This window comes from Amborella trichopoda, chromosome 9 (assembly GCF_054954075.1).
Source record: "Amborella trichopoda isolate Santa Cruz 75 chromosome 9, AtrichopodaSantaCruz75HAP2 v2.0, whole genome shotgun sequence".
NCBI lineage: Eukaryota > Viridiplantae > Streptophyta > Magnoliopsida > Amborellales > Amborellaceae > Amborella > Amborella trichopoda.
The window spans coordinates 42,410,051-42,436,905 of NC_142344.1; positions in this window are offsets into that span (position 1 = coordinate 42,410,051).

Here is a 26,855-nt window from a genome sequence, read left to right on the forward strand (position 1 = left end):
CTGATTCCCATATAGATCAAATCCAAGATGATGATTTAATGTGGACAGAGTCTTCTGACTCCACTAATTCTTCAGATACAGAATCAGTAAGTTCAAAAGATAAGGATAATTGTAGTTGTCCAATATCAACCCATAATGTTCATACACTTACCCAAGAAGATAATTTTATCTTTGATATTATTGATAAAATAATTGATCCAGAAGAAAAAAGAGCTGTCATTACTCAATTTATTTCTATCAGGAAAAATAAAGCAAAATCAATTCCTCCTAATAAATCCCCGGATGAATATAACTTTGCTTCAATAATGAAAAGAGTAAGTGATCAACACATTTCTCAACAAAAAGAACCGATCATTTCAGATCTAAAACAAGAAATCAAAGAAATAAAGACTGAAATAGTTCAATTAAAAAATAGAATTAAATCATTAGAATTACAACAAATGTCTCAACAAGATTCAGACACAGATGAAATAGACTTTGATGAATTAATGAAACATAACCCCAATTCATCTTTAGATATCCCTGGATCTTCAGAAGCTAAAATAATATCTACCCCTTCAGTAAATCTAATAGACAAAATAGTAATACAAAAATGGTTTGTCCACGTTAAGATTATTGTTGCTCAAGATTATAGCTTTGAAACATCAGCCTTAATAGACTCTGGAGCTGACTTAAATTGTATTAATGAAGGACTTGTACCTTCAAAATATTTTGATAAAACCACTCAAATATTAAATACAGCAGATGGAAGTAGATTATTTACTAAATATAAATTATCTAATGCTTCTGTTTGTAACAATCACCAATGCATTGATACACCATTCATAATGGTAAAAGGATTAAGCCAAGCAGTAATACTTAGAGTTTCATTCCTTACTTTGCTATAACTGACGATATTCCTTTTTCATCTATGGTCAAAGGATATAGCAAAGTAAGGAATGGAACTCCATGTATTACTGCTTGGCTTAATCCTTTTACCATTATGAATGGTGTATCGATGCATTGGTGATTGTTACAAACAGAAGCATTAGATAATTTATATTTAATAAATAATCTACTTCCATCTGCTGTATTTAATATTCGGCAAAAAGAAGTTCAAAATTTAGTTTCTAAACAACTATTTGCACGATGGCAGGCCATATTATCCGCCTTCGATTTTTCTATCGAACACCTTCTTGGGTCTTCCAATGCTTTACCTGATTTCTTAACCCGTGAATTTTTGCAGGGGGGGCAACACTAACTCTAACGACGAACAGCCCTTATCACTTGCCTTGCAACTGTTCGAAGACAATAAGAATATTAATATTTCACCTTTACTTTCACCTATTAATATGAGTTCTCGAGGCACTCCTTGCAGAGACAAACAACCCATAACCAGTAAAATTATACCATATGAAGGGGAACAACCGCCTTTGGCAATTCGTTCGCCTTCTCAATCTCATGTTCACCAAATTACCTATCCTGAAGCAACAGCTTCAAAATCCATATATTCTCCAGCACAAAGCAAATCTGCTACTCCTTCCAATATACCCAAATCTGTCTACCATGAAAGAGCCTATCTCATGGATATTACTATCGATGAGAAATATATCAATACTGAGCCCATAAAACTTGCTCTTCTTTATTTGCTCAACCATCTTAACCCTTCTAATGAGGTTAAAACAAGAGAATACTTTGAAGCAATATTAATGGAAACAGGATCCATTTCTGTAGTCCATTATTTTCAACAAAATACTCGGACTATTGCATATTCTAAAGTCCAGATCAAAAATATATTTTCCTATGAAGAGTGGGGTTGCAATCCCGCGCATAGAAAGAAACTTCAAAATCCAGATTTTTCATACAAGTATTTTAAGTATGCCGAATACATTGAGGCATGGCACAAATTTTTCTATTATCAAAATCCTAATTATACTCATAGCTGGTATATCCAGTTTAGATTACATATTTTAAAACGCTTTCCCACTTGGTTCAAAAACTGGTTTTTTGTGTGGGGATCAACTGTTCAAATTTTACCACCTGCATTCAAAGTAATGCAGGACAAATTCCAAGCCTATAACCAGAATGATACCACCATAGACAATCACCTCTATTTTATGGCCTTATATCAAATACCTTGGATAATGAAATGGGAGTACACCATCTCCCTTGATACCACCTCTGATTATACCTATATACCTAGACTTGGAAAAACCATTTCCGTTAAATGGTGGGACATCTTTAATATGGACCCATCCTCACTTACTCCAAAAAGAATTCCTTCAAAACCTCTGGAAAAAACCCAAAGCCAGAATACAGCCAATACTTCTTTTGATTTTCCCACATACCTAAGAAATATGTTGCAAGCAAACCCTAATGCCTAGAAAGAGACATTAGAAAACCAGATGAAAGAAATATTCGCTGAAGCAGGGAGAAAGCCAGTCTCCTCTGACGAAACAGTACAATCCTCTCCCTTGCATATTAATCAATACCTCAATCTCCCAATAGAAGATCCGGAAGAAACTGATCCAGATGAAGATGAAGACGATCCAGATGAGTTCAGTCAACGACCATAGAAGATCATCACCATACTGCCAAAGAAGAATAATGGAAAAAATCATCACCGACATAAAGATTCCCTTCCAATATCATCACCGACAACCCACTGTAGATCATCACCGACAAACCACTGTATAAGATTCTGCACCGACACAAAAGACAAGAAAAGAACTGTGGCACCGACACAACAGGACAAAACAAGCACTGTGCCAGATGCTTTCACTGTGGCCATTAACAGAAAAAGACAAAAAATACTGTAGCAGATACTTTTTCTTTTGTCGTTTTTTATTTTCTTTAAGTCATGTCACTTACCTTTAAGTCTCATCCTCTTTTACTTTACCTTTATGTCCCCTCTTCTTTGCTTCGAGCCGAAGGAACCTCCTCTATATAAGGCATACCTCCTCCTTCTTCAACTCAGGTCGAAATATCCCTCTCTCTAAGGTTGCTCTCTCCTTCCTCTCCTTCCTCGACCAAGGAGTCTCTGAGTTCATCCTCTTCTCTCTCTCTGAGTTCATCCTCTTCTCTCTTCTCTCTCTTTAAGTTCATTCTCTTCCCTGAAATCTCTGAGTTCATCTTCTTCTCTAAGATACGTTACTCTTTCTTGATCCTTCTTCATCCAGACAGACCAGAACATATCCAATATCAGCTACCATAACTTCGTAGCCAAAATATTCCAGGTTCAATAAACTCTCCTCTTCTGAATATGTGTGACTGCAATTTTCCTTCTCTTCCCACATACTGCTCAGATTACTGGAAGTTATTTTCCAGCTATTGTATATGCACCCTGTGAGTCTTTCATAAACATTTTACTTTCTGTTTATCTCTCTACCTCTGCGTCTTCTGTTTAAGTCTTCTGCTTGCTTCCATACTTTCTGCTTTACCATTTTCATATAGTGTTTTTCTGTAATTATATTAGTGTGCTTTATCCTGTAATTATATCAGTATGCTTTAACCTGTAAATGTAAACAGTGTGCTACCAGTATGAATAAAGTGTTATTATGAATATTTTATTATGCAATTTAAAATATTATTCAGCATAAAAATTAGAGAATTTACATATGCACAATGGTTAGTAATAGATGTTTCTATTATTCCCTTTATTTGTTTCATGTTATTTGTATTCAATTACTATAGGATTTTGCAAGAATTAATAAGATATAATAGCATCTTATTCGCTTATTTACTCTGAAAACAGTGAAAATTATATGCAAAAAATAGTTCATCCAATAAATATCAAGTCAAAGAATTAAGTTAATAGACAGTACTGTAGATCCCGGGCCGAAGTTGGTATCAAAGCCATACAGTAAAACTGTCACAGTTACAACAATGAAACTGTCCAACAGTGAAACTGTGTAAAAAGTTAAACTGTCGGAAAACCTGCTCTTTTTACATCAATAAGTTGTAAGAGATAAAGTTATATCTTTACTAAAGATACTAAGTTAGATTTACCACCAAGAAAGTTGGTCCGAGAGTTAAGGCAAGAGACAAGTGAAAGCCTATTGCAAAGTACCGCCAAGGCCAGGAAGAGCCGCTTAGGGAAAACGCTGGGCCACTGAATGTCCAGATTGTCATTATCCGCAACCTACGGATGGCAAATCTAATAAGAAATCTTACAAGTAAAAATACAACTTCATCTCAAACACTTAGAGTAAAGAATAAAGAACAAATTATCATCAATGACATTGAAAATAATATCCAAAATTGGAACATACCTAAAGTACCAATCCATGACATTTATAATAAAGGATCATTCAAATTTAAGATGGGTTATGCCATCAAGACAGTAGAAGAAAGTCTATCGGTTACTCAAAACCAAGAAGACTTTCACCTACTCTCAAAGAAAGTTATTGAAAAACATAAAGAAAATAATTATAAATATTTACATATTGGATTAATCCAAATAGCAGTGAAACCTTTGACCCGATTAGGGTTGAACACCTCTGTGCTTGTATGCCTAAGAGATACAAGACACAATATCTTCACAGACTCGCTACTTGGCATGGTTGAGTCCAGCCTCTGTAGTGGTCCATTATATTTTAATTGTTTTCCAAATTTTTCTGTTTCTTTGACCGACCCAAATATTCTAGATATATTAACAATAAACTTAAAAACACGTGGTTTTAATATGATCCAAGGTTCTCAAAACTTAGCAATAGTTTATAGGATATATTACAAAGTCATGAATACTTTATGTCCAAATATTATGAAGATTGATCAAAAAGATCAAACCATATTATTCCAAACAAATATGGAAAAATCAAATATGATTGTTCCCAAAACAATAAAATGGTCAGATATTATCTTACCACAATCATGGGCATTACAACATGCCAATCAACCTCAAGAGGTTCCTCAAAATCATATTCCTAATCAAATAATAAAACATCCTGATGGTAATATTGAAATAAAATTTCAACAATTACAAGTTCAAGATTATATTAATATTAATAAGAAAAGGAATATCAAAAATAAAATACCAAGTAGAAAATCTTATTCTACTAATCCAAATGTGATAATACTACCACCTCCTACTCAATCATCTTCATCAATACCTACTTCAGATCTACAATTCCATGGAACACGAAGAACAACAGCTCATGTTGTTATTCCCACATATACTCCTGAATCTAGTACAACAAATACTACTGAACCAAGTATAGAAGAATTACAAGACTTCCAAATATTAACTTTATAAATAGAAGAATATAACACTTCAGAGAATCAATATTCAAATGAATATATAGCAGCCTATTTAGCCGCTAAATTAGAACGAAAAAAGAAAAAGATTGATCACAATTATATCAAGCAAGATTTTTTGTCAAATGAAAATAAACATATTAGACAATGGTATCTTACAAAAGTACCATTACAATTAGAAGAAATATTACAGGAAAAATATAATAAATTTCTTAAAAAGAAAAAAGAAACAGAAGGATATTTTTTATGGTTGATAAGCAATTATCAACATAAGCTCCATATTCCCTCATTTGATAATATCCAAACAATAGAGGAAAAGACTTATATCAGTACAGACGGTACTACAACTGTTAGTACTCACCCTCCTGAGAAAAGTCTAATACTCAAAGCATCTATCCCAATGAAAGATGAACCTGCAAAATCTCCATCATTATATGATACAATTGCTACTCCATATAAAATCTTACCCAAAGAACTTGGTAAGAAACAAGAATTAATACCTCATATTGTGGAACAAAATAATTATACAAATCTTTATATGCAATCTTTAGGAAGACAGGCAGAAAGAATAGAAAGACTTGTCACCAAAGAACACCTTCTATTACGACCATACCTAAATCAGTTTCGGTCAAACCACCTCCAGAATTAAATAAGAATAAATTTCATATCGGAGACAATAACAAATCCTTAATGGATCAATTAATATCAAAATTATCTCAGTTAGATATTAAAGGAATACCTTCCCCACAAATAACTATTCCTCTTCTACCTAGTATTAATATACCACCTGAGTCTTCTGATAAAGGCAAAGCAATATTACCTGAGCATGAGACAATGATGCTTCAGGAAGAAGAACCAATCATAGAAGACACTATCCAAAATCAAGAAAAAGCATTTATGGATACTACCCCTATTTCTGAAACGATAAACAGAATAGCCTATAGAAAATATTGGAAATCTATAACAGCTTTACCATATCACAAGAGACCTACACCTGTTGATATACAAATAGAAGAAGATGCCATACAACAGGTAGTATCATATTCAGGAAGATCAATAGTAAATTGGCAAATAGATGGATTATCAGAATTAAAAATATTAGAAGTTATGAGACATATGACAATGTATGCTTCTGCAAATAAAATAGCAGGCAACCCTGATCAAGAGGTTGCAAAAGCAATAATCAATGGATTTACTGGCTGGTTACGAGGATGGTGGGATTTCTATGTAAATGATGACACCAAACAAAGAATCCTCAATAATACTAAGCAATGGACCGCTAGAAATGAACAAACCCAAGAAATAATATATACAGAGAGTGATGCTGTCAACACTCTAATATATACCATTACACTTCACTTTGTAGGCAGTACAGCTTTACTAGCAGCAAGATCGGAAGATCTGCTATCTAATCTACGCTGTCCTACCCTCTCTCATTATAAATGGTATAAAGATATATTTTTCTCAAGATTACTAATAAGAGAAGACTGTCAGCTAGACCATTGGAAAGAGAAGTTTATAGCTGGTCTACCATATTTATTTGCTGAGAAAGTCAAGGAAAGATTAAGGAAAAAACATAATGGAATTATTGTCTATTCATCATATACACTCGGAGAACTCTCCGCAGAAATATGTGCTGAAGGTTTAGCCTTATGCACAGACATGAAATTGAAAAAACAATTAGATAAACAAAAGATCACTAAGCGAAAAGAGCTTGGTGACTTCTGTGAACAATTTGGTTATTACCTTGAAAAGAAAAATATGCCTGACAATCTCTATAAGAAAAAGAAAAAATACAAAAAAGAAAAGTATAAATCCAAAAATAAGGATAAAGATAGAAAATATTATAAAAAATCTAAAAGGAAACTAATCAATAAATTTTCTCCCAATACAAAGAAAAAGAGAAAATTACCAGTCTGTTATAAATGTGGTAAAGTAGGGCATTATAAGCATCAATGTAAATTAAAAAAGAAAATAGAAGCCTTGCAGATAGATGAAACAATAAAATCAAAATTATACAATATAATTAATTATGATTCTTCATCCTCCACCTCTTCTGATTCCCATATAGATCAAATCCAAGATGATGATTTAATGTGGACAGAATCTTCTGACTCCACTAATTCTTCAGATACAGAGTCCGTAAGTTCAAAAGATAATGATAATTGTAGTTGTCCAATATCAACACATAATGTTCATACACTTACCCAAGAAGATAATTTCATCTTAGATATATATATATATGAAAAAGCTCTTGTCAGCCCATGGGCTCATGGAACAGTGTAAGCCCGATGGCCCAAATTGAATTTGGACCGATCCAATTATCATAATTGTTTTTGGTAATTGAATTTTAATTTTTTTTTCTACCAATCTAAATTACTTGAAATTTGGAGCGCCTATTCTTCAAGAATATTTGAATCTAATAAAAATATCAATAAAATAATTCACATAAATTAAATGGACCAAAATATCTCTGAAAATTTTCGATGGGTATTTTGATCAATTTATTTTATGTGAATTATTTTTTTAATATTGTTATTATGTGCGCCTTGATGAGAAGAGTTTATGCTACAAATTTCATACTGTTTGGATTTATATAAAAAGTTTTAAAATTATATTACTGATATACAGTCCTGACCGTCTAATCGGTCCAGATTTAATCTTGGCAATCGGACTTACAGTGTTCTACAAGCCCATAGGCTCACCCTAGCATCTTTGATATATATATATATATATATATATATATATAGTTAGAGAGAGAGAGAGAGAGGTTGGCCCACTAGCTCATATGAACATATGAGCCCAATGACCTAGATTTAATTTGGGTCAATCTGACAGTCATGACCTCATTTCGTAATTTTTTTTTATTTTTTTTTTCTGCAATTCCAAATTACATGAAACTTTAAGCATCCATTCTTCTCATTAAATCGCACCTAATAAAACATATTGAAAATACAATTCGCATAATATAAATTGATCAAAATACCTTTGAAATATTTTGGAGTATTTTGGTCAATTTATTTATTTGTAATTATTTTTTTGATATTTTTATTAAATTTCCCAATTTACAAAGAATGCACGCCTAAAATTTCAATTTATTTGGATTTGTAAAAGAAAAATTAAAATTTAAATACGAAATGAGATTGTGACCGTCAAATCGGCCTAGATTCAATCTAGGCCGTTGGGCTCTTATGTTGATATGAGCTAGTGGGCTAACCTCAATGTGTGTGTGTATATATATATATATTTGAAGAAAAATTGTAAATAATAACTTAAAAGTATGAAATAATTTAAAAAAAGTTTTCGAACCCCATCTCAACTAGTCCAATCAGTCAAATGGTAGATCTAATTTTCCAAAGCAAGCCTGACATTGACTTTACTTATCTTTTTTTTTCCAAATTATAATTTTATTTTGGACTAAGTAGGCCAAGGCATCGATTGAAGTTAGACCAGTCAGGTCTAACTCTTAATACGGTGATAGTCTTTGATTTACACCATCATATAGCTCTCTTTCTGGTCCTCTGACCAGGGGTGGGAATGGGTTAGGTCAAGCTCCATACGACCCCAACCTAACTAGTTATAAGTTGGACCGGGACCCCAGTCAACCAAGGTCAAATGGAACCAAACCCGACTCGGATCTAGGTTGGCTCCAAGTCGATTATACCCAAGGGGTTCGGGTCTATGAATAAAAAATATTACAAAATATATAATATAATATATTATATACTTAATATTATTAATATGTATTTATACCAATCTATACCAGGTCGTGTTTGCTCTAGCTGACTCTGACCCAGACTCGTACCAACCCGACAAGATCTAAGCTGGACCTAGCCCCGGATCAAGATAGGCCCCAAGTCAAATTCAAGTTGAAAAGGTCCAATATCCAACCAGTCGTATCCAAAATCTGGTTCGAGACCCAAACCCAGTCATGTCGTCCCATAGTGTCCCGGATCGACCGGACCCAACTCCCACCCCTACTTCCCCTATGCTCTTCTCTCCCATATTCTCTCTCATGTGCCATTCGTCGTATGTATTACATTTTAAAACTTCACTGCATGCCATCATGTATATCCTTTTTAGTTTTCAAAACTTCGTCGCATGCCATCAAGTATATCCTCTCTCAGCCTTCTCTCTTATCGTGTGTGTTGCGGTGGCAAATTGGGATAACCCAAATCCCTACTTGATTTGGTGAGCTCCCACAATAACAAATTCAATACCTCAAAATGTACTCGTGAATCATCAACAAATCGATTTTAAGAAAATATAATGCTTGAGAACAAAAATGTGTAATAGATTTAAGAAAAAAAATATAAAAATAACAAAAACAAATAATATGAGAAACTATTAAACGACGATACCATCAAAATTAAGAGGCACACACCAATTTATGTGGTTCACCCAATTTGGGCTTCATCCTAAGTTTTATAGATTTTGTAGAGATAACCTCATAATGACCAAAAAAAGACTTAAATTGATTTTTCCTACTGCAATATCATCACCAATCAACTATTTTCTTTATCATCGTCAACTATTTTATTTATCATCTTCGACCAACTCCATCAATGCAAAAAAATGCTAATAAAATCTGGCCGAATGCAAAGCCCCCAGTCTCTATCTCCCAATAAATTCTCTTCACTCTCTTATTTTTCTCTCCATAATGAAATTTTTACAAGCCTTAATAGAAGGTCATTTTTGCATAACTAAAATACCCTCATACAAAGAGGAAATAGCATGTTGGGGGCAATTTTTGCATCACCGTCCCTACATGGATGCTGGCACTTTTGTCTAACAATTTCGTTGTCCTAATTTTTTATAAATTTGGCCGTATTTTCTTGAATATAAGCCATATTCCTCTTTTATTTAAAGTAAATTGTTTCATGAGTCAATCTGTGCAAGAGTCCGTTGACTTGTAAAAGTGAATCTTAAAGATGGATATTATTCAAAGTGTATAGTCCACAAATAAGAAATGGACGGTACATTAAAAAATACTAATATGCCCATCCTTTACTTAATTTTAATATAATGGCGTGTTTTAACCAAACCAAATGGTGTGCATCCTTCCTGACATTTGATATCTCTCTCAATCTTCATAGTTGAAGCAGAATGTTTAATCCAAGGGTCAATGATCAAATCGAATGTTTGGTTCCCCAACATTGGGATTGAACCGTCCATTTAGCCATAAAATTACAATAAATTGAATGATCGTTGCCTAACATTGAATGTGCATCATTGTCATTTTAGTTTTTTTTCAATTAATTGGGGTCGGCTCTATTCTGCTCTATTAAAAGACATATCATCAGTGAAGCCACAAGTCCCCACATTTTTTCGGACTACTTCCAACCACGTTTATTATTTTTCAAAACAAGATAACATGAGGCGCTCCTTTTTTTTCTTTTTTCTTTTGGGTGAGTTAGTAGGGAGAGGGCCTACTCTTTGTAGGAATTAAGCCTAGGATGTAGCGTTGCAAATCGTCAAGTGCTAACCAATTAAGCCGCAGCTCTTTTCCTATATGAGGCGCTCCTTGGTGATAGAAAAATGCTAACTCCTAGTTTCTTCGTATGTGGGATCAAGTGGACCAACATACGTGTAATGAATTGAGAAGCTCTGTGGAACCAACTCACCATTCTTCTAACTGGTAGAAAGTTATATATATTATTAGGGAAAATATATACAAAGAGACCACTTACTTTTGGGAAAATTGTTTCATGCGGAGGAGACCACATTTCTACATTTGCGGTCGTCGGATATAAAGGATCCATCTTAAAGATGGATGCAAATAGATGGTCTATCTAAAAACAATTGAAACTAAAATTCCTAATGTTTTTTTAATAGACCTCCACGTTAGAGATTACATATCCTTAAAAATTAAATCCAAAAATCCATCTCAAAATGGATTTTTAAGAGGTGATTCATTTCTACATAGACTCATAGAAAACTGTATCTTTACTTCTTCTTTTTTTGTCAGTCAGTGGGGAGTGGCATTGGAAATCGTCAAGCGCTAACCAATTAAGCCCAAGCTCTTTTCCTAAACCATGTCTTTACTTTTAATATATAAAGGTTATAGTCACTCTTATCTGTCAAATTTCAAATCAGGTGGTTGTGAATGTGTCGATGACTAGATTTAAAGTTCTAAAAAAATTTCTTAAACTTGTGTCACAGCCTAAGCTATCTAATTTGACATCTGATGGGTAGTAATTGTGACCACTTTCTAACAAAGATAAATGGTCTCATAATATACAAATCCCATCTTATTAGAGATTGTATAGTATGAGACTATTTATTCTGAGATTGTATACAATGAGACTATTTAACTTTGATACGAGGAGGTCACAATTATTTATAACATCCGATGACTGATAGCTTGGTCGCGAGTTCGAAAAAATTTCTTTTGAAGTTTGTGCATGGTCAATGGAATAAATGCGACCATCTAATTTTTCATCCAATGCTCAAGATTAAATGTGACCACCTTGTATCAAAAGTAACTGGTCTCGTTGTATACCTTTCATTTATTTTTGGTACAAAGAGGTCATAAATCACTTTTAGCTATTAGATGTGAAATTCTATACATGAAAGTATGTCACAATATTTGAAAATTTTTATTTTGGATTTTGTGTCAAAACAATGATATATCTTCAACTACCCAATTTCAAATCTAATAGTCAATGATTATTGTGATCTCTCTATATCAAAAGTAAATGTCTCATTGTATCATTATCATCATCATCATCATCTAAACTTTATCCCAATTATTTTAAGTCTACTACATGAATCATGTTTATTCATTCTTCTTATCAAAGGTTATAACCTCAGTCAGCTACATGAATCATGTTCATTCATTCTTCCTATCAAGGGTTATATCCTCTATAAGACCAAAAGTCACCATATCTTTGAACACTACTTCTGTCCATGTCCGTTTGCTCCTCCTTGTTTATTTAGAAGCTTCCACTAAAACCAAATTAAATTGCACCTCGTAACTGGTGTTGTATTAAATCTACATTGTACATGGCCAGCCCATCTAAATCTACTTTTTCTCATTTGATCGCATGTTGTAGTCACACCTAAGCTCCCTCATCTTATCTCAATGAATAGATATCCATATTATTACTAAAGGGTGAGGTTTATGTGAAGGGTCAATCTTATACTGTTGCAGTAATGTGCACTTGAAAAATGATATCAAAAGCATTATGACGACATAAAAAATCTTTTGTCACACTTAATTATGAAATTTAAGGCCTCTAATAATAATGCAGATTGAGCATATCTATAAAGAATTAAAATTTTGAAAATAGCCGGTCCAAATAATGCATTACAAGATAAACTAGTTTCATGACTAAAATCATTTTTTTTTTATAGCCTTATATCTTGAGGTTGAGAAGATAAATTTGAAGTTTATGCATGGTCAATGGAAAAAATGCGACCATCCAATTTTTCATTCAATGGTCAAAATTAATTGTGACCACCTTGTACCAAAAGTAATTGGCTGCATTGCATACTTTTTCATTTATTTTTGGTACTAAGAGGTCACAAATCACTTTTAGCTATTAAATGTGATATCCTACATATGAAAGTATGTCACATTAATCAAAAGATTTTTAAAGTCCCAAACAATGATGCATCTTCAACTACCCAATTTTAAATTTAATACTCAATTATTATTGTGACGTCCCTACATCAAAAGTAGATGGTATCATTGTATCATTATCATCATCGTCATCATCAAAACCTTATTTAATCATTTCAATAAGACCAAAAGTCACCATATATTTTATCACTACTTCTATCCATGTCCTTTTAGTCCTTCCCTATGGTCTTTTATATTCTTCCACTTAAACCAAATTGCACCTCCTAATGGGTGTTGCATTAAATCTACACTCTATATAGCCAATCGAATTAAGTCTACTTTTCCTCATTTTATCACCTATTGTAGCGACACTATAGCTCCATCATCCTATCTCATTGTATGCATATCCATATTATTACTAAATTATATACATATCCATATTATTACTAAAGGGTGAAGTTTGTGTGAAGTATTAATCTTACACTATTGAAGTAATGTGCACTTCAAGATGATGTCAAAAGCATTAGGACGACATAAAAAATATTTTGTAACACTTAATTATGAAATTTAAGGCTCTAAAAATAATGCAGATCAAGCATATCTATAAAGAGTTAAAATTTTGAAAATAGTCAGTCTAAATAATGCATTACAAGATGAACTAGTTTCGTGACTGAGATCATTTTCTCTGTTTTCTTTTTTTTATATCCATATATCTTGAAGTTGAGAAGATAAATTTGAAGTTTGTACATGGTCAATGGAATAAATGCGACCATCTAATTTCCACCGAATGTTCAAAACTAATTGTGACCACCTTGTACCAAAAGTAACTAGTCTCATTGTATACCTTCTCATTTATTTTTGATACGAGGAAGTCACAAATCACTTTTAATTATTAAATGTAAAATCCTATAGATGAAAGTATTTTTTATACATCTTCAACTGCCCAATTTTAAATCTAATACTCAATGATTATTATGACTTCGTTATATCAAAATTAAATGGTATCATTGTATCATTATCATCATTATCATTGAAACCTTATTTTAATTATTTCAAGTCGGCAACATAAATCATGTTCATTCATTCTTACCTATCAATGGTCATACTTTCAGTAAAACCAAAAGTCACTATATCTTTTGTCACTACTTCTATCCGTATCCTTTTGAGCCTTCCCTTTAGTCTTTTAGAGTCTTCCACTTAAACCAAATTGCACCACCTAACGGGTGATGTCTTAAATCTACACTCTACATGACCAGCCGAATTAAGTCTATTTTTCCTCATTTTATCACCTATTGTGGCCGCACCTAAGCTCCCTCATCCTATCTCATTGTATATATATATCCATATTATTACTAAAGGGTGAGGTTTGTGTGAAGCGTCAATCTTACACTATTGAAGTAATGTGCACTTCAAGATGATGTCAAAAGCATTACGACTACATAAAAAATATTTTGTAACACTTAATTATGAAATTTAAGGTTCTAAAAATAATGCAGATCAAGCATATCTATAAAGAACTAAATTTTTGAAAATAATATGTCCAAATAATGCATTACAAGATGAACTAGTTTCGTGACTGAGATCATTTTCCTTTTTTATATCGATAAATTTGAAGTTTGTGCATGGTCTAAATGTGACCATCTAGTTTTCCACCCAATGGACAAGATTAATTGCGACTGCCTTGTAACCAAAGTAACTGGTCTCATTGTATACATTCTCATTCATTTTTTGTACAGAGAGGTCACAAATCGCTTTTGCCTTTTAGATGTAAAATCCTATAAATGAAAGTATAGCACAATATTCAAGAAAATTTATTTTGGACTATGTGCCAAAACAATGCCACATTTTCAACTACCCAACTTCAAATCTAATAGTCAATGATTATTGTAACCTCCCTATATCAAAATTGAATGGTCTTATTGTATCATTATCATCATCGTCATCAAAACCTACATTAATCATGTTCATTCATTCTCATCTACCAAGTGAGATACCCTCAATAAGACTAAAAGTCACCATATCTTTTATCACTACTTCTATCTATGTTCTTTTGGGCTTTCTCTTCGGTCATTTAGAGTCTTCTACTTAAACCAAATTGCACCTCCGAATTGATGCTGCATTAGATCTGTATTGTACATGGAAAGCCCCTCTAAGTCTACTTCTACTCATTTTATCATCTATTGTAGCCACACCGAAGTTCCTTCATCTTATCTCATTGTATACATATCAATATTATCACTAAAAGGTAACGTTTATGTGAAGTGTCAATCTCATACTATTGAAGTAATGTGCACTTCAAAATGATGTCAAAAGCATTATGACGACATAAAAAATAGTCACCTTTAATTAAGAAATTTAAGTCTCTAAAAATAATACAAATTGACCATATCTATAAAGAACTAAAAATTTTAAAATAGCCGATCCAAATAATACATTAGAAGATGAACTAGTTTCATAAATAAAATTATTTTCTATTTTTTTTCTATCCATATATCTTGAGGTTCAGAAAATAAAGTTGATAGTTTTTCAACATCAAAACAACCTATTCCAATAGGTTTTGGGGTGTCCTTCCTTTCTTTTAAGTGTTCACTTTACTTCTATTTTTTGTCTGCGATGTACATTGAGCTCATCTACAGAAGAAAATGAAGAAGAAGAAAAACCTCTTCCTAGAAAACCGATGCCTTTATAAAATTGACACCTTACATAAACTTTTTCCATTATTAAAACACCCCATCCTTTGCTTAAATGGTTTGATAGTGTTCTATTGCAAGGATAATATTAACAAAAAACAGTCGGGACTATATACAATCAGGCCATCTACCTTTGCTACAAGGTGGTCACAATTAATCTTGACCATTAGATGTGAAATTGGATAGTTGTATTTATTCCATTGATCAAGCTCAAACTTCAAAGAAAAATTTCAAAAAATTTATGACACACCCAAGCAATTAGATTTCATATTAAATTATTGTAAGTAATTATGACCTCCTTGTCTCGAAGATAAATGGTCTCATAGTATAAATCTCAAAACAGTCTCCCAGCCACAGATTGAAGACCATTACATTTGGATAATCCAACGAAGGTCTTATTGTTTTGTGTTTTCCATTTTATTCTTTTTATTGTTGTCCATATAAGAGATGAGCCCCTACTACCAAATATAATATTAGTTAGATGCGGAAAACATTCAAAGTTTTACACAAGTCACCGGCTTTTTCGTTCTCAGCACCGATGCTCTGAGAATCTTACCATCACCGTGAGATGGGAAATGTGATCCTTGAAAATCATTACGGGGAAAGTTATGTACAGACAAAAACATTAATGGGAAAATACAAAAAGGTACATATTTTCTCAGATATTACGTGCTGGATAGATGTCCTTGATATTTTTTTCCCTCTTTTGTCGAGTATGATATTACTAACATCTGTCCTATTTTTTTTTATATATTTTTTTTTATATATTTTTTTTTATTTATTTATTTTCTCAAACTTAAGGTTGTAACCTAAGATATCGGTCACTTCTGGACAGGGACCTTGGACCCGCTCTCTATATCGGATAAACAAGCACTTTGATGTTTTTGACCTTAGATATGTGGCCTAAAGTCATAGCAGTTTGAGGTCCCTAACCTCATACCTCTCTCGGTGACCTAAAGCCGCAGTACAAACAGTCCAAGGTCTTGGACCTTAGACCGCTCTATCTGTGGCCTAAAGCCACATACTAGCTGCTTGAGGTCCCTGACCTCGGACCGGTCTAGGAGTAACCTAAATCTCAGGTCACAACACTATGTTCGAGAAAGCAACAAAAAAAATTATAATCGGTTGAGAAAATAAAAAAACACGAAAAAGGCCAACCTCGTACATAATATTTTAAAAAAATATAGACCTTTCTATATTTTTCATTAGGTTTTATATTCATACATTATTTTCCTAATTATTTATAGTGGACTACTTTTCAAAAAGTCTCCATATTCTCTCTCTCTCCCTCTCTTTCTCTCTCTCTATTTCGTTTAATACACGTTTTAGCATCTAGACTCTAACTTTAAAATGAGAAGTCTTTAGTGAATAAAACTCGTTTTTTTTCTTTTTTCTTTAATGTTAACTAGTAATTTTATTATATAAAGGAGCAGAGCTCCAGGAGTATAACAGCAAACACATAGAGGAAGAAATAGAAGAATACACAAACTACTCCCCACTCCATAAAGAAAACTTTAGAGAGAGAGAAAGGTACTTTTCCTGAAAAATAATTATGCCAATACTCTATTTTGTGGTGGTGCTTTCATTGTATATATAATGGTACTACAATGATGTAAGATAATGGTACTCAATAAGACCAAAAGTCACCATATCTTTTATCACTACTTCTATCTATGTTCCTTTGGGCTTTCTCCTCGGTCTTTTAGAGTCTTCTACTTAAACCAAATTGCACCTCCGAATTGATGCTGCATTAGATCTGTATTGTACATGGAAAGCCCCTCTAAGTCTACTTCTACTCATTTTATCATCTATTGTAGCCACACCGAAGTTCCTTCATCTTATCTCATTGTATACATATCCATATTATCACTAAAAGGTAAGGTTTATGTGAAGTGTCAATCTCATACTATTGAAGTAATGCGCACTTCAAAATGATATCAAAAGCATTATGACGACATAAAAAATAGTCACCTTTAATTATGAATTTAAGTCTCTAAAAATAATACAAATTGACCATATCTATAAAGAACTAAAAATTTTAAAATAGCCGATCCAAATAATACATTAGAAGATGAACTAGTTTCATAAATAAAATTATTTTCTATTTTTTTTCTATCCATATATCTTGAGGTTCAGAAAATAAAGTTGATAGTTTTTCAACATCAAAACAACCTATTCCAATAGGTTTTGGGGTGTCCTTCCTTTCTTTTAGGTGTTCACTTTACTTCTATTTCTTGTCTGCGATGTACATTGAGCTCATATACAGAAGAAAATGAAGAAGAAGAAAAACCTCTTCCCAGAAAACCGATGCCTTTATAAAATTGACACCTTACATAAACTTTTTCCATTATTAAAACACCCCATCCTTTGCTTAAATGGTTTGATAGTGTTCTATTGCACGGATAATATTAACAAAAAACAGTCGGGAATATATACAATGAGGCCATCTACCTTTGCTACAAGGTGGTCACAATTAATCTTGACCATTAGATGTGAAATTGGATAGTTGTATTTATTCCATTGATCAAGCTCAAACTTCAAAGAAAAATTTCAAAAAATTTATGACACACCCAAGCAATTAGATTTCATATTAAATTATTGTAAGTAATTATGACCTCCTTGTATCGAAGATAAATGGTCTCATAGTATAAATCTCAAAACTGTCTCCCAGCCACAGATTGAAGACCATTACATTTGGATAATTCAAAGAAGGCCTTCTTGTTTTGTGTTTTCCATTTTATTCTTTTTATTGTTGTCCATATAAGAGATGAGCTCCTACTACCAAATATAATGTTAGTTAGATGCGGAAAACATTCAAAGTTTTACACAAGTCACTGGCTTTTTCGTTCTCAGCACCGATGCTCTGAGAATCTTACCATCACCGTGAGATGGGAAATGTGATACTTGAAAATCATTACGGGGAAAGTTATGTACAGACAAAAACATTAATGGGAAAATACAAAAAGGTACATATTTTCTCAGATATTACCTGCTGGATAGATGTCCTTGATATTTTTTTCCCTCTTTTGTCGAGTATGATATTACTAACATCTGTCCGATTTTTTTTTTTAGATTTTTTATTTATTTATTTATTTTCTCAAACATAAGGTTGTAACCTAAGATATCGGTCACTTCTGGACAGGGACCTTGGACCCGCTCTCTATATGGGATAAACAAGCACTTTGATGTTTTTGACCTTAGATATGTGGCCTAAAGTCATAGCAGTTTGAGGTCTCTAACCTCATACCTCTCTCTGTGACCTAAAGCCGCAGTACAAACAGTCCAAGGTCTTGGACCTTAGACCGCTCTATCTGTGGCCTAAAGCGACATACTAGCTGCTTGAGGTCCCTGACCTCGGACCGGTCTAGGAGTAACCTAAATCTCAGGTCACAACACTATGTTCGAGAAAGCAACAAAAAAAATTATAATCGGTTGAGAAAATAAAAAAACACGAAAAAGGCTAACCTTGTACATAATATTTTAAAAAAATATAGACCTTTCTATATTTTCATTAGTTTTTATATTCATACATTATTTTCCTAATTATTTATAGTGGACTACTTTTCAAAAAGTCTCCATATTCTCTCTCTCTCCCTCTCTTTCTCTCTCTCTATTTCGTTTAATACACGTTTTAGCACCTAGACTCTAACTTTCAAATGAGAAGTCTTTAGTGAATAAAACTCGTTTTTTTTCTTTTTTCTTTAATGTTAACTAGTAATTTTATTATAGAAAGGAGCAGAGCTCCAGGAGTATAACAGCAAACACATAGAGGAAGAAATAGAAGAATACACAAACTACTCCCCACTCCATAAAGAAAACTTTAGAGAGAGAGAAAGGTACTTTTCCTGAAAAATAATTATGCCAATACTCTATATTGTGGTGGTGCTTTCATTGTATATATAATGGTACTACAATGATGTAAGATAATGGTACTCAATAAGACCAAAAGTCACCATATCTTTTATCACTACTTCTATCCATGTTCTTTTGGGCTTTTTCCTCGGTCTTTTAGAGTCTTCTACTTAAACCAAATTGCACCTCCGAATTGATGCTGCATTAGATCTGTATTGTACATGGAAAGCCCCTCTAAGTCTACTTCTACTCATTTTATCATCTATTGTAGCCACACCGAAGTTCCTTCATCTTATCTCATTGTATACATATCCATATTATCACTAAAAGATAAGGTTTATGTGAAGTGTCAATCTCATACTATTGAAGTAATGTGCACTTCAAAATGATGTCAAAAGCATTATGACGACATAAAAACTAGTCACCTTTAATTATGAAATTTAAGTCTCTAAAAATAATACAAATTGACCATATCTATAAAGAACTAAAAATTTTAAAATAGCCGATCCAAATAATACATTAGAAGATGAACTAGTTTCATAAATAAAATTATTTTCTATTTTTTTTCTATCCATGTATCTTGAGGTTCAAAAAATAAAGTTGATAGTTTTTCAACATCAAAACAACCTATTCCAATAGGTTTTGGGGTGTCCTTCCTTTCTTTTAAGTGTTCACTTTACTTCTATTTCTTGTCTGCGATGTACATTGAGCTCATATACAGAAGAAAATGAAGAAGAAGAAAAACCTCTTCCCAGAAAATCGATGCCTTTATAAAATTGACACCTTACATAAACTTTTTCCATTATTAAAACACCCCATCCTTTGCTTAAATGGTCTGATAGTGTTCTATTGCAAGGATAATATTAACAAACAACAGTCGGGAATATATACAATGAGGCCATCTACCTTTGCTACAAGGTGGTCACAATTAATCTTGACCATTAGATGTGAAATTGGATAGTTGTATTTATTCCATTGATCAAGCTCAAACTTCAAAGAAAAATTTCAAAAAATTTATGACACACCCAAGCAATTAGATTTCATATTAAATTATTGTAAGTAATTATGACCTCCTTGTATCGAAGATAAATGGTCTCATAGTATAAATCTCAAAACAGTCTCCCAGCCACAGATTGAAGACCATTACATTTGGATAATCCAAAGAAGGCCTTCTTGTTTTGTGTTTTCCATTTTATTCTTTTTATTGTTGTTCATATAAGAGATGAGCTCCTACTACCAAATATAATGTTAGTTAAATGCGGAAAACATTCAAAGTTTTACACAAGTCACTGGCTTTTTCGTTCTCAGCACCGATGCTCTGAGAATCTTACCATCACCGTGAGATGGGAAATGTGATCCTTGAAAATTATTACGGGGAAAGTTATGTACAGACAAAAACATTAATGGGAAAATACAGAAAGGTACATATTTTCTCAGATATTACCTGCTGGATAGATGTCCTTGATATTTTTTTTCCCTCTTTTGTCGAGTATGATATTACTAACATATGTCCGATTTTTTTTTATATTTTTTTTTTATTTATTTATTTTCTCAAACTTAAGGTTGTAACCTAAGATATCGGTCACTTCTGGACAGGGACCTCGGACTCGCTCTCTATATGGGATAAACAAGCACTTTGATGTTTTTGACCTTAGATGGCCTAAAGTCATAGCAAAATGAGGTCCCTAACCTCATACCTCTCTCTGTGACCTAAAGCCGCAGTACAAACAGTCCAAGGTCTTGGATTTTAGACCGCTTTATCTGTGGCCTAAAGCCACATACTAGCTGCTTGAGGTCCCTGACCTCGGACCTGTCTAGGAGTAACCTAAATCTCAGGTCACAACAATATGTTCGAGAAAGCAACAAAAAAAATTATAATCGGTTGAGAAAATAAAAAAACACGAAAAAGGCCAACCTTGTACATAATATTTTAAAAAAATATAGACCTTTCTATATTTTCATTAGTTTTTATATTCATACATTATTTTCCTAATTATTTATAGTGGACTACTTTTCAAAAAGTCTCCATATTCTCTCTCTCTCCCTCTCTTTCTCTCTCTCTATTTCGTTTAATACACGTTTTAGCACCTAGACTCTAACTTTAAAATGAGAAGTCTGTTGTGAATAAAACTCGTTTTCTTTCTTTTTTCTTTAATGTTAACTAGTAATTTTATTATATAAAGGAGCAGAGCTCCAGGAGTATAACAGTAAACACATAGAGGAAGAAATAGAAGAATACACAAACTACTCCCCACTCCATAAAGAAAACTTTAGAGAGAGAGAAAGGTACTTTTCCTGAAAAATAATTATGCCAATACTCTATATTGTGGTGGTGCTTTCATTGTATATATAATGGTACTACACTGATGTAAGATACACTTTACTATCTTGTTACATTCTCCTCTCAAAAGGAAAGAGTTATATATAATTTTCTCTCGTATTACAATTTTCTATTACTCCCTTTCAAACTCGGCTGGGGAGGCATCCGAAGCCCGAGTTTGAAGAAAGAATCTCGAAAAGCATCTCGTGGTAAAGGCTTAGTGAAGATATCTGCTACTTGATTATGAGATGAAACAAAACAAGTGATTAGTAATCCAAGAGCAACATTTTCACACACAAAATGATAGTCTGTGCTTTGTCCGTGTATGAAAAACAAGATTAACTGTCATTTAGAGAGCACTAATATTGTCATAAGAAAGTGTTGGTGGCTGAGGAAGTGGCAACCCTACGTCTTAAAGAATAAAAGAAAGTCATGTCAATTTTGTAGCAGTGGATGCCATAGATCAATAGTTTGCTTCAGCACTAGAATGAGCCACAGTCGACTGTTTCTTAGCACTCCAAGATATGTAGTTGAAACCAAGATTGGAGTAAAAACCAGTGATGGAACAATGAGTTGTTGGACACCCTGCCCAGTATGCATCAGAGAAGACATATAAGACATTAGCCCCTACTACCAAATGTAATATTAGTTAGATGTGGCAAACATTCAATTTTTTACACAAGTCATGGACTTTGTTCTCAGCATCAATGCTCTAAGAATATTGACATCATCGTGAGTTGGAAAATGTGACCCTTGAAAATCATTACGGGGAAAGTTATGTATGGACAAACACATTAATGGAAACATACGGAAATGTACATATTTTCTCAGATATTACGTATTGGATAGATGTCCTTGACATTTTTTTCCCTATTTTGTTGGGTCTAATATTACTAACATCGGTTCAATTTTTATTTTAATTTATTTATTTATTTTATTTTATTTCTGAAATTTCAGACGGCTCGCTATGTGGGATAAACTAGCATTTTGATGTTTCTGACCTTGGATATGTGGCCTAAGGTATAGAGGTCCCTAACCTCAGACTGCTCTTTGTGACCTAAAATCGTAGTACAAACAGCCTCAGGTCCTAGACCTCAGACCGCTCTGCCTATGGCCTAAAGCCACATAATAGCGGCCTGAGGTCCCTGACCTCGGACCAGTCTAGAAGTGACCTAAATATCAGGTCACAACCCTATGTTTGAGAAAGAAAAAAAAAGAAAAAAAAAAAATATATATATATATATATATATATTACAATCGATTGGGAAAAATAAAAAAACACTAAAAGGCTAACCATGTACATAATATTTTAAAAACTATAGACCTTTCTATATTTTTCATTCGTTTTTATATTCATAAATAACTTTCCTAATTACTTATAGTGGAGATTTTTAGGCTACTTTTCAAAAAGTCTCCATGTTCTCTCTCTCTCTATTTCATTTAATACAAGTTTTAGCACCCAGAATAGCTTCTGTAACTTTAAAATGATAAGTCTTTTGCGAATAAAATTCTTTTTTTTTTCTTTTTTTTCTTTTTTAATGTTAGTTAGTAATTTTATTATATAAAGGAGTAGAGCTCCATGAGTATAACAGTAAACATATAGAAGAAAAAATAGAAGAATACACGAACTACTCCCTCCCTGAAGAAAACTTTAGAGAGAGCAATGTATTTTTTCTGAAAAATAATTATGCCCACACACAATATTGTAGTGACGATTTTATTGTATATATAATGGCAATACAATGATTTAATACATATTTTCTTATCTTGTTACATTCTCCTCTCAAAAGAAAATAGCACTATATACTTTCTTATCTTATTACAATTTTCTATAACTCCCTCTCAAACTCAACTGGGGAGGCATCTGAAGTCCGTATTTGAAGAAAAGATCTCAAAAATCATCTTGTTGTAAAGGCTTGGTGAAGATATCCACTACTTAATTGCGAAAGGAAACAAAACAAGTGATTAGTAATCCAAAAGCAACATTTCCACGCATAAAATGATAGTCTAACTCAATGTGTTTTGTCCGTGTATGAAAAACACGATTAACTGACATGTAGAGAGCACTAATATTGTTACAAAAAAGTGTTAGTGGCTGAAGAAGTGGCAACCCTATGTCACAAAGAATAAAAGAAAGCCATGTCAATTCTGCAGCGATGGTTGCCATAAATCGGTATTTGGCTTCAGCACTGAAACGAGCCACAGTTGACTGTTTCTTAACACTCCAAGATGCAATTGGAACCCAAGATTGGTGTAGAAACCAGTAGTGGAACGACGAGTGGTTGGATACCCAACCCAATCGGCATCAGAGGAGACATACAACTCAAGAGAACTGGTAGATAAGATTCTTATACCACAGGATTGTATATCATTGAGATAACAAAAAATCCGCTTAACTGCCTAAAAATGTGCAATAATAGGGGCATGCATAAATTGATACACTATATTAATACTATGGGAAAGGTCTGGTCGTGTATGATAATGTATTGGAGTGCACTAACAATACTCCGATAAAGTAATAGATCAGGAAATGGATCAAAATTCCCATGAATATTATTCTTTATTGCTATTGATGTTGAAATAGGTGTGGCACCGCGTATCTGAGCACGATCAAGAAGATCCAGGCAGATTTACTTTGTGATAGAAAAATCCCATCTGAAAAATAAGATATCGCTAGGCCAATAAAGTAGTGAAGAGGTCCAAGATCTCTTATTGCAAATTTCCTTCCAAGTTGGGAAATAAACAATTCTAGAAGATCTGAATCATCATCAGTAAAAATAATATCATCAACATAAAGAAGTAAAATAATAGTGCATTGAGTAGTGCATGAAACAAATAGAGATGAATCAATTATACTGCAATAAACCCCAATGATAATATATAGGCACTAACTCGATCAAACCATGTCCGAGTTCCTTGCTTGAGACTATATAAAGCTCTTTATAATTTGCAGACATGATTTGAATATTTTGAGCTCATAAATCCAAGAGGTTGTTCCATAAATACATGTTCCTTAAAAAAGACATGTAGAAAAGCATTTTTCACATCAAATTGTTTGATATGCCAGTGTTGTACAATAGCTATGATGAATACAATCTGAATGCTAACAAGCTCAATAACACGACTGAATGTTTCAGATAAATCAATTCTAGCAACCTGATTGTATCATACAGTAACTAGTCTGGCCTTAAGTCTTTCTAGATTATCATCATACTTTAATTTAGTCTTATAAACCCAACAGCAACCAACAACATTCATACCTGGAAGATGTGGAACTAGTTCCGAAGTTGTCACACCCCAAGAATTTACAATACTGATATTCCTGAGATGTGGCAGTCAGAACATATATATACATCTCTTTTTAGGAAAAATTTACAATGGCGAATTTTTAAAAAGTAACAAAAGAAAGTTTAAGCACAACTCTAATATCTTCCCAAAGTTGATTCTGACGAGTACTCAAATGAAACCGCAGTTATCTTGAAAAATGTTTACCATAGTTTGATGAGTTTGGCTACTCAGTAAGTGATCATCATAATCCTAAAAATAATCATGGTTGAAAGATATCAATATTTTAAAAAAGGAGATCTATTAACAGAAATGCATTAACAGTTTTACTTCAAAAAATGCATAATTAAGTATAATAAGAATAATTGAAATGTATATAACATTTTAATGGCAGTGCATAATTCAAAGGATTTCACAAAATACCCTACTGGCGTCCCAAGTAGGTCACCTATATACCTCATCAGCATCCTAATGGGTCCACTTAATCCCTATCAGCATCCCAGATAGGTCCACTTAATCCCTGCAGGTCCACTTATACCTCACCGGCGTACCGGATGAGTCCACTTAATCCCTACCGACGTCCCGGATAGGTCCACTTAATCCCTGCAGGTCCACTTATACCTCACTGGCGTACCTGATGAGTCCACTTAATCCCTACCGGCGTCGATAGGTCCACTTATACCTCACCGGCGAACCAGATGAGTCCACTTGCATACTTAAATTATTTCTAAATCTCTTTAAACATTCGAAAGCAGCAATATCATGTACTCAACATATTACTGAAATCATTAATATGAATTTCACTTAAACCATTAATAACAGTCACTCTCTATAACATTTCAAAAATAACCAATCAAATATTTTGGGCTCAAATTTAGAAAGGTAGCAGTTTGTAAAGGCATTCTAGCATAATTGCCAATTTAATATGTATAGAAAAACTCTTACAGAAATTCAAAAATACGCAATTATCACAATTTATGGGATATCAATCCACAAATAAACATTTCACAACAATACTATAATCAATTGCAAAAATGTCAATTTTTAAATAATAAGGCAGTCATTTGCACATGAATTTTATAATGTCTAAATATTCAAAACAGTAGAAAGAAATATCACAATTTTACTAAAAGCAGAAATATCACATTTCTTTCTAATAATTTGATAGTATCTAAAATTTTCTAACAATAGACAAGAAAAATAAATAAATTTACTTTTTTAAGAATTTACAGCATTTAAAATTTCTATTATAGATACAATATCACAATTTTTATTAAAAAGATTATTTTTCAAGATAATGAGGTCGTGTGCGCATAAAATTTATCGCGCCTAAAATTCATGATAATAAGCAGAAATAATTATTTCATTTTATTTTTAAAAAGAATAGATTATTTTTCGCGACAATGAGGTCACTTACACACAAAACTTATAAAATAAAGATCCTGGACGGAAATATCACTATTTATTAAAAAAAGACTATTTTTCAAGAAGATGATGTCACTTACACACAAATACTTGAGAGGGAGCTTCCGATAAAAATTCGGCTAGAGAGAGGAGTTCACTATGTTTCGACCAGAGAGAAAAATCCATAAGTTTTCTAAAGTAGGAGTCATCACCTCTCTGAATTTAAATTCTACTAATATAATATTTTATTCTTTTATTACGTTACAGGTGTGAGCATTAGCTTACGCTTTAAACGCCTAAAGCCCACGTCCTTTAGTGGACGTGGCAAGAGCAAGAAAGCAACAAAGCTTTTAAACGAAAAGCTTTGAAAAGTAGAGATGGTCCCTAAAGACCATCATGTTCAAACGAATTATCATGTATTAAAAGTTTATTTTCTTCTTTCTTTTTTTTTCTTTTTTTTTTTTAAGTTTAGGATTGTTACATTCTTCCCCCCTTAAAGAAATTT